Source organism: Rhinopithecus bieti, unplaced genomic scaffold (assembly GCF_001698545.2).
Source record: "Rhinopithecus bieti isolate Rb0 unplaced genomic scaffold, ASM169854v2 scaffold_38592, whole genome shotgun sequence".
NCBI classification, from domain to species: domain Eukaryota; kingdom Metazoa; phylum Chordata; class Mammalia; order Primates; family Cercopithecidae; genus Rhinopithecus; species Rhinopithecus bieti.
In genome coordinates this window covers 62,952-71,529 of record NW_016815810.1, presented here as the reverse complement: position 1 = coordinate 71,529, position 8,578 = coordinate 62,952, and the positions used below count along the sequence as shown (strand labels likewise).

Genomic DNA, 8,578 nt, shown 5'->3' with positions numbered 1-8,578 from the left:
AAAAAAAAAAAAAAAAGAAAGAAAGAAAGAAAGAAAAGAAAAGAAATATGTCACTGTGTAGGCTACCCTACCTAACATGAATCACTAATATATGAATGTTACAAACAATATGCTTCAGACAGGTGTCAACTTTTTTATCCCTGTCTCACTGAACTTTCAACTGTACTCATCCTGATTACATCGGGGAAAGGGCTCAATTGGTCTTGAACAGAGGTTCATTTCCCTTTTATGAGAAAGTCTCACTGGAAAGAAATAAAGGTGTGGCCTAAATGAAAAAAAACAAAAAACAAAAAAAAAAAAAGAAAGAAAGAAAAGAAAAGAAAAGGAAAAAATGGGGCCGCTTTAATTTGGCTTCCAGATACCCATAAACCCATATATTAGTTTGGTGCAAAAGTAATTGCGATTTTTGCCATTACCTATATTAACTGCAAAAACCACAATTATTTTTACATCAAACTAATATTAAATACTTGTGTAAATCATGAAGGGGATATGTGCACTACAGGAGTTTTATTAGCTGTTAGAACTCTTGCCTCCTGGTTTGAACTATAACATAATGCTACAATGATTGGGGTGTTTTTCCCCCACGTTTAGTTGAACTGTACAGTCATTTTGTTCATTATTTTTCAAACTAGGCTCAAGCATTAGACATGTTCCTTTACAATGATTAGATATCAAGGTTTGTGCTTGGGCAATACACTTCTTCTAAAAAGAGATTCCAGACAAAGAACTAAAAAGCAAACAGCATAAACACTTGCTGCTCTGAAATCTGCATCTTCCAAATCTGCCCCAAACTAATACTTACCAATCAATGAATAGAAATTTCCCAAACATTCAAGTGATTCACCTATGGCTACTGTAATTTTTCTTGTCCACAAGCAGCATCACCTTTCTCAACATACACACATATTATAATATTGTATGCATGTACAGTGGCCAGTGTGTGCTGGGTGAGATTATATTATATAAGTTTAACGTTGAAAGCATGTATTTAATCTGTGCATAGGCTTACTTTCAAAATAGGAATAAACACTGTGTACCCTAGTTTCCCAAATCACCTTTTGAAGCTAAAAGTAGGTCAAATAGCCCATAAAATCAGCGCCAGGACTAGTGTTAGATGAGTGAGGCACTTTCCTTGGACACAAAATTTAAGAGGTTGAAAAACAACTCAGTAATGAAGAGAAATAGTATTTCAATGCAGTATTTTGTAAATTGAAATGGATGGAAATATTCACAGTAAACAAAATGTCAAGATAGTAAATAAAGACAGGCTCAGTATGACTGAGTTTTTTTTTCTTTGTCTCAGGCAAAAAAGACTTAGCAGAGCACTATTGAAAAGAATGCCACATTTTATCAAATACTTCAGAAACTACAGCTTTTCATGTTCTGTAAGAGTGTACATCTTGATTGCTAGAACCAGGATATTGCCTGGTAATGGTAATCTATCAAGTAGACCAGCAAATGTGCAACATGTGGCTAGCAAAGGCTCTAATTATCTGTCCGGGGCCCACAGGGTAAAACAGTATTATTTTTAGGAAAGATGCCGAAATAGAAGTCAAGATCATATTTGACTACCTGCTGTTTCCTTCGGTGCTGATGGAACTTCTTAATCAGAGCAATAGGGTCTCCTGAGGAAGCGTTGGAGAATCTGGCTCGATTAATTCATTCATGCCTTAAAAGACATAGAAAAGCAATGGTCAGGTGCAGCATGGAGAAGACGCTCAGAGAGGGCTGGGAAATTTCAGCAAGTGGATGCTGAGATCTCACAAATCAATTACTACAGGAAAAGGAGAGTATAGAGAATTACACTTAGTCATTAGTGGTAGTGAAGTAGAGTGAGTGAGAATCCCTTTAGCAGTTGACATCTCTTTTTGACATGGCAGCTTTTGGAAAGAGTGAGAGAAGGTAGGAATGTTGGTGGAAGGGTTCATGTGTCACTTCCTGGTCACAAGGAGCCCTTAACTATGGTGAACTATGTTAGAAAACTCCCACAGCCTCTTGTTAAACTCATAATAAAGTTGAAGGGTAAAAGCTGTCTTTTTCTCAGTTAGTGATCTTTTCTAAATAGTTGGCATGACCACAACTGTTTCATTGATTATTAAGTACATATGGAGGGAGATCCAGCTGGCCAGTGGTTGTCAGCACAGCTGATGCTAGGAGACAAATTAATTTCTACACAAAGCTGTCTTACATGTACCCTTAACATGCTTGTAGATAGTTTCTTGCGTACAGTGATTTAGGGACACCAAAAACCATACCCCAGCTTCCTCTGCTCTGCTTTACCTAATGATCACTTGCTGAAGCTTGTCATCTTGCCAGAAATGTCCCATTATAGATTCAATCCTTTGAGAAACTATGTGTCCAGAAATCTACTGATAAAGTGAAAATACTACAAGAAAGGGTTATGTATTAGCCTATTAACTGTAATCAATCAGCTAAGCTAGGTTTTCCTTTAGAAAGTGGAAGAAATGAAATAGAAAGAGTACATTTTACTTGGTAGAATGAATTAAAGGAACATAGAGTGGGACAGTCGTAGGTGGGTAACAGTAGGATTACTTGAGATGCCAGATCATAAGGGTTAGCAAAGGATCCTGCAAAGGGAAGGAGAAGGAGAAGGCAGGAAAGACAGAGGGAAGGCATCCAATGCAATATTTTCCACCTACACAAATTTGCTTCAAGCTAATCCTTTTAACACGATGATTTTTATTTAGAATGATAACTCTTGAAGGAATCCTTTGAAAGAGACTTGCATTCTAATGCCAGCTTCAGTTGAGTAATATTGAATCAGTTGTTCTGTTTTCTCTGTTTTCTCTCTCTCTCTTTCTGTTTCTTCCTCAGGTAAAATGAATAAAATAATAATGCCTACTCCTGGGAAACATTGTTAAGATTACAAGAGATATCATAAGTAAAAACCAATAAGTCAGGGCTTGGCACATAACAAGTGCTCAATAAATAAATACTACGTATCCTTTTCTTTTTTCCTCTAGCACCTAGTAAGTAGAGTACTAGACACATTAAAACACCTTAATAAATCTTTTTTTAAAAGATGGAGGAGGAAAAAATAGTGATCAGGATTTAACACACAGTAAAGTTATTTTTAAATTATTTTTGTCTTTGAGAGAGGGTAACAGAGTGGGAGAAACAGATCAAGTAGAAGATGAGAAACCAAAAGGCAGGTCCAGAGGCCCAAGAATCCAAAGCAATCCAACTCAATCACCACTTTAGTGTGTCAGATATTTGAGATCAAACTAGAGTAATAGTCTGCAGGGACAGAGTTTAGTGATTGAGCAGGATCATAGATTAATCATAAACACCAGACAAACGTAGCTGGCTAGAAGCAGATTTTATTGAAATAGTGAATATTCTTAGGCGCTTTTTAATTTTTAATCATTTGATTTGTTATACTTTATGAACAGGAGTCAGTTAAGATATCAAAGAATGGATTTTGTTTTAGAGAGCACTTCATTATTTTTTTTCCAGGATAGCCATATACTTTAAAACGAATCTGCTTTACTTGCAAGCTTTTTCAAATCCCAAGATAGGTCATTTATGCTGAGAGAAACAGGGTATATGGAAAAGAGCACTAATCAGAGACATATGACACCTACCTTTTAGTCTTGGTCTTATCACTAATTAGTGGTGTGACCTTGGGAATGTCCCTTCTATCTCTTGACCTCGGTATTTCATCTGTGGAATGAGGGAGCTGCTAGATTATCCCTAAGGTTACTTTGCGCTTTTACAGTCTAAGTCTAGTAGAAAGGTTGATTAGACAAATGGACCCAATTCTTGATAAATATTGGGGAAGATGCAAAGAAACCCTGTGTTCTTCCTCCCCAGTTTGTCATACCTCAGGCCTGACTGAATCATCACACCACAACTTTAACTGCCTAGGCTCCATATCCAATCCAAGACCCATAGTCCTAAGCAGGCTTTTCTAGTTGGCACAGATTTGTTCCTTTCATGGACTACGGCCCATCAAAATATCCCTTATAGCCAGTGTTTCTACTTTTATGCTTAAAACTGTTGAGATGTGATAAGTGGATTTAAGCTAATACATTAATGAGAGAACTAGAAAATAGTATCCAGGACATTCACAGGGAGTGTGTAGGAATTTTCCTAGCAGCCTTTCTTAAATAAAAACATAGGTACCATTGCAGTTCTAGACCAAATGGAGCAGAGCAGCATGAAAGGAGAGTAGGGGAGAGGTTATAGTACGCTTGAATCCCTCATATCATACACTGGAGCCTTTTCAACAGCCTATGTATGGAGTAATTAAACAAGTTCAGTCAGCGCATATTTAATGAGCACCTTGGGTAGCATGTCGTATCCACTGATAAGTTCAATGGTGATGTAGATAACGATTAATGAGCCTTATAATATTTTCTCATTTTCTGGAAGAACTGAATCAGCATTTTAAATAAAATTTAGACTTTATCAATCTTGATTAAACCTTCACTAATTTTGTATTAAGTTCTATGAATGCTCTGCTTTATACAAACAAAGTAACTGAGGCCCAAAGAAAGTAAAACTCATCCTGAGTTATATAACAAGTTAATGGCACAAACAGAACTAGAACCTAAGTTTTAATTCAAAAGGCTTTTGTTCATTTCCTCACATCGTATTTCCTCCCTACTACTCATTCTATACTATGTATGTAGCTATTTCTCTTTCCTTCATATGATCAGACTATCTAAATGTAACTTTTATGTTGTTAAAGACTCAGTTTTTTACGTCAAATACCAGCGTACAAATCACCAGCAACAAGTGTCCCTTTGTTTTTTTTTCTACAATGGTATGGAAACCAATATTCTTAACTGTATGCAGAAGAAACCACAATCTATTCCTGTCCGTTCCCCATCTCTCTCTCTCTCTAACTCTACCTTGCCCCATACAGAAACAAAGATATTCTCTTTACATTGAGTTCATTCATTTCTGCTGGCATTCAAGACTGGAAGAAAGTGACTAACATAAGACAAATGTTATTTTTACTCTTTGGCCCATTTCCTGCTGCTGCAGTTTGCTAAACTATCAAGCTAGGACAAAAGAATGGAGTGATGAGATGAACAATGCCTTGCTGTAAATCAAGTCATCATGCTATATATCGCAGAAGATAACAAGAAATGGGACATGGCCCCCGCCCTGGAAAATCTGGCAGAAGTGACAGAACAGAAAAAAAGAGAGATGTGTAAAATCAATTGCTAGATTGGGCAGGTCAAATGTTAAGCTTTGTAGAAAGCTGCCATATATTTAGAGTAGAAACATACAACAGACCTTAAAGTGGTTGGATTATTCCATACAGCATTTCTAAAAACAACAATTCACTGATCCATAAAAGTTATGCCTCTCTTTCTCGTTTATTCAGCCGCAAGCCTTAGAACTATTTTGCTCCTCATAAGCACTTCAATCTGCAAGATTAACCAGGCATAATTCTGACATGTGCAAAGGGAAATTTGTCAGGTGAAAGGCAAGTACAACTCAATGTTCCTAGAGTGATTTCAATCCAGTAGCACAAGGTATTTTGCAAATTGCACAGAGGAGCTCTAGCAAAAGAAATACAAAGTCCCTGTTCAGTATCTACATGGTGATCCATACCCTTAAGAGATAAGTGTCCTCAATTATACCATTTTCACAGATAGAGAAACTGAAAAATGAGGGAGCTTAGTGCCTTGTTCAGGTATATACTTCTAATCAGCCCCAAAGGAGCATGAGTTCAAGCTTGTGATTGGTGCCTGCTGAAAGCATAATTTAGAAGAGGGTTTAGAATTTGATGTCCCAAGGTTCTTCCTCTATTTCCTCTTGGATAGGGAGCACAGACAGAGGAGGTGAGTGTGTAGAGAGCAAGAGAATGTGCTGGGAAATAATTAGCATTATCAGGAGACAGACAAGCCTAAAACTTTGTTATTGTGTTTTTGTTCTTTTAACTCAAGATTCGATAACTCACTGGATCAGATGGTTACCACACTGAGCTCCTAAACTTAAGTATGCGATTAGATTCCAGTTAATTCTCTCTGCAATGTAGACACAGAGTATGCTCTGAAACAAGAACAGGCATCGTATAACTCTAAGTCCTTGATCCTAAGGAAAAAGCTTGCTCGCAAATATAAAATAGTTCTATCCTCTTTCTGATGGTTGATGTGTAAACTTGATTTACATATGAAGGATCCCATGTTTTCCCCCAAATTCAAATTCCTTATAGCCAATATAGAATGCACTAGGAAGCCAGCAAACAAGTAAACACATAAATTAATCTATTGCTGCAGACCTGTTTAGGAGAGCCTCTGTGTACAATTTTTTGAGCCCTTTCCTTTTGTTGATACTAACTTGCATCTAAAACCACACATTCTGTTCTAATTTCTAACACAGGCTTATATCTGGAGTTCAGAACCTTTGCTCTTAAACCTTAGCATGCCATAAATTAGATTACACAGAATAAAGCAAAATTCTATATGATTTTCTTTTACATTATGTCAGCTTAAGTGTAGATAAATGGTGATTCTGTTTAAGGCAAAAAGTTCCATGAAGTCACACACCTTCTTCCTCAATCTCTTTTGTATAATCAGAATTAATTTGTGTTAGCTTATCCTCAAGTAAATAAGTTCTAAGAGGGCATGGGTTATATCTTGTAAAATAGGAAACACATCATAAAGAATGGTTGAAGACAAATAAAACATTTAATTTTTGTTTTTTACAATTCTCAATTTTATTCATTTTGTTCCCTATTCCCTGCCTCCTTTTCCTTGTTCACCTAGCCTAAATCCAATAAAAGGACAACCTGTTTTGAAATGGGTACATGTTGAATTCTTCTATTACCACCTCTCTTGATTTTCAAGTGGAAAGGGACAAGAGAGTGAGTTATAGCATTATCATATAGAAACAGCATAATATAAAGAAAGAGCTTTGACAATCAACAGAATTGGGTTTGAAACTCAACCAAGATAGGTATGTTTATCGCATAGATTGTGGTGGTGGTTTCCCAGGTATATATTTATCTCCAAATTCACCAAGTTATATATATTAAATATACACAACTTTTTGTATGCTAATCATACATCAATAAAGTGGTGTTGAAAAAACAGTTGCATATCATTGGACAAGTTATGTAATTTCTTGAACATTAGTTTCTTAATCTGTAAAATGGAGAAAATAAATATAATTGTTGTCAAAATGATGTAAGGCATCTTGCCCAATGCTTAGTACATCATTAGTGTACAATTTTAAAATATATATTACTTTTGATGATAGGACACTAAAATAAAAGAGCCAGTAGTAGATAAGCTCAAAAAACCTGCTAAATCTTAGTTTCTGAGTAGCTGCTTAGATATTTTATAGCTTTCTCTAGAGTTATTACTAAAAAATATACCTGATTTAGAATACAATATAAGCTCTACAGGAAAAAAATCTGTATCAAGGATGGTTTGAATCTGATGCTGACCCTTAGTTCATGATGAGGCTTTGGACCTGCCTTGAAACTCATGTATGGAGCTGTGAGAAGGCTCTGGGAACTCATACATGTACGTCCAAAATCCAAGATCATATTTGAAAACTATTATTTTCCCTTTGCTAAAGAAACTAGACTGAACTCCCAGAGATACGGGAATAGGAAAAGGCCAAAGGCTCAGAATTCCCCATGAAGAAAATAAAGTCATCACGCTTATGAGTGAGACTGAGCAAACCAAACCTAATTTTCGTTCTACAATAAATTATTACAATATAAATGTAATTCCTCACTCAGGAAAGGGTTATATGAAATTAAACTTTTATTTTTAAAACAAATTTTCAGATATGAAACCAAATCAATTCTTTTTAATTAATGTGCTGAAATTTTGCAGGAAAATATAAAGAACTGATCACCACTTCTTAGAAGTATTTCATATTATTTGACCCAATATGACAAGTGGGTTAAAGCATGCAAATGTTAAATAGATTAAATTTAAAATTTTCAAAGCAACATCATACAGTCTTTAGAGGGTCTATATTTGGGTGATTTACTATCGATTTTCATTTCTGTTGTGTGTCCAAAATTTTTTCAATGAGTGTCCAAGTGTGTCACTAAATGAAAATTATGAAGAGAAGATTGCATCTCTATGTATTGTGTTCAAGAAGCTCATACAACAGAGGTTCCACAGCATTTGAGGAGGGGCCAGCCTAATTAACCACCATGCCCATATTCTCCAGATATTGATTTAGCCTATAGTTTTACTCTGGCCATTCATGTTTGGCCCAAGTACCAGTCAAGGAATACCTTATAACCTGGGGTGATCAACTTTAATAATTTTTCTCTATTGGACTATGTCACAGATATTTTCAAATTTAATGATTCCCAGAGATCAGTTGGTTTTAAAGTTTCTGAGTAAATTTTCCCCTGGAAAAGACCCAAACAGACACAAAGATAATATTTCTTAATGTAAAATTCTTAAAACTGTAACTTAGAACTAAAGCAGTCATTAACAAGTAATTATACATCAAATATAATCCAGGTTATAGTCTCTATTCTGAAAAACAGCCCTTTTCTCTCTGCAGGTTACAGAATGCCCTCATAGGGTTTGCTTAACCAAACTTCATGGAAAAAAAAAAAAAA

The 8,578-nt window shown here is 35.7% G+C and overlaps 1 protein-coding gene across 2 annotated transcripts in view; it reads right to left on the bottom strand.

Annotated features, from left to right (window-relative positions):
- The window catches only part of GPR174 (G protein-coupled receptor 174), a 28,261-nt gene that overhangs the window by 14,810 nt on the left and 4,873 nt on the right, over nt 1-8,578 (bottom strand). The window contains exons 1-2 of one of the 2 annotated variants that reach the window (XM_017853753.1): nt 3,609-3,688; nt 1,576-1,672 (exon numbers count right to left, since the gene is read on the bottom strand). The gene's annotated coding sequence lies outside the window, so the exon portion shown is untranslated. Of the gene's footprint in view, nt 1-1,575; nt 1,673-3,608; nt 3,689-8,578 lie in introns of those variants that run through there. The other variant, XM_017853752.1, reaches the window with a different exon arrangement.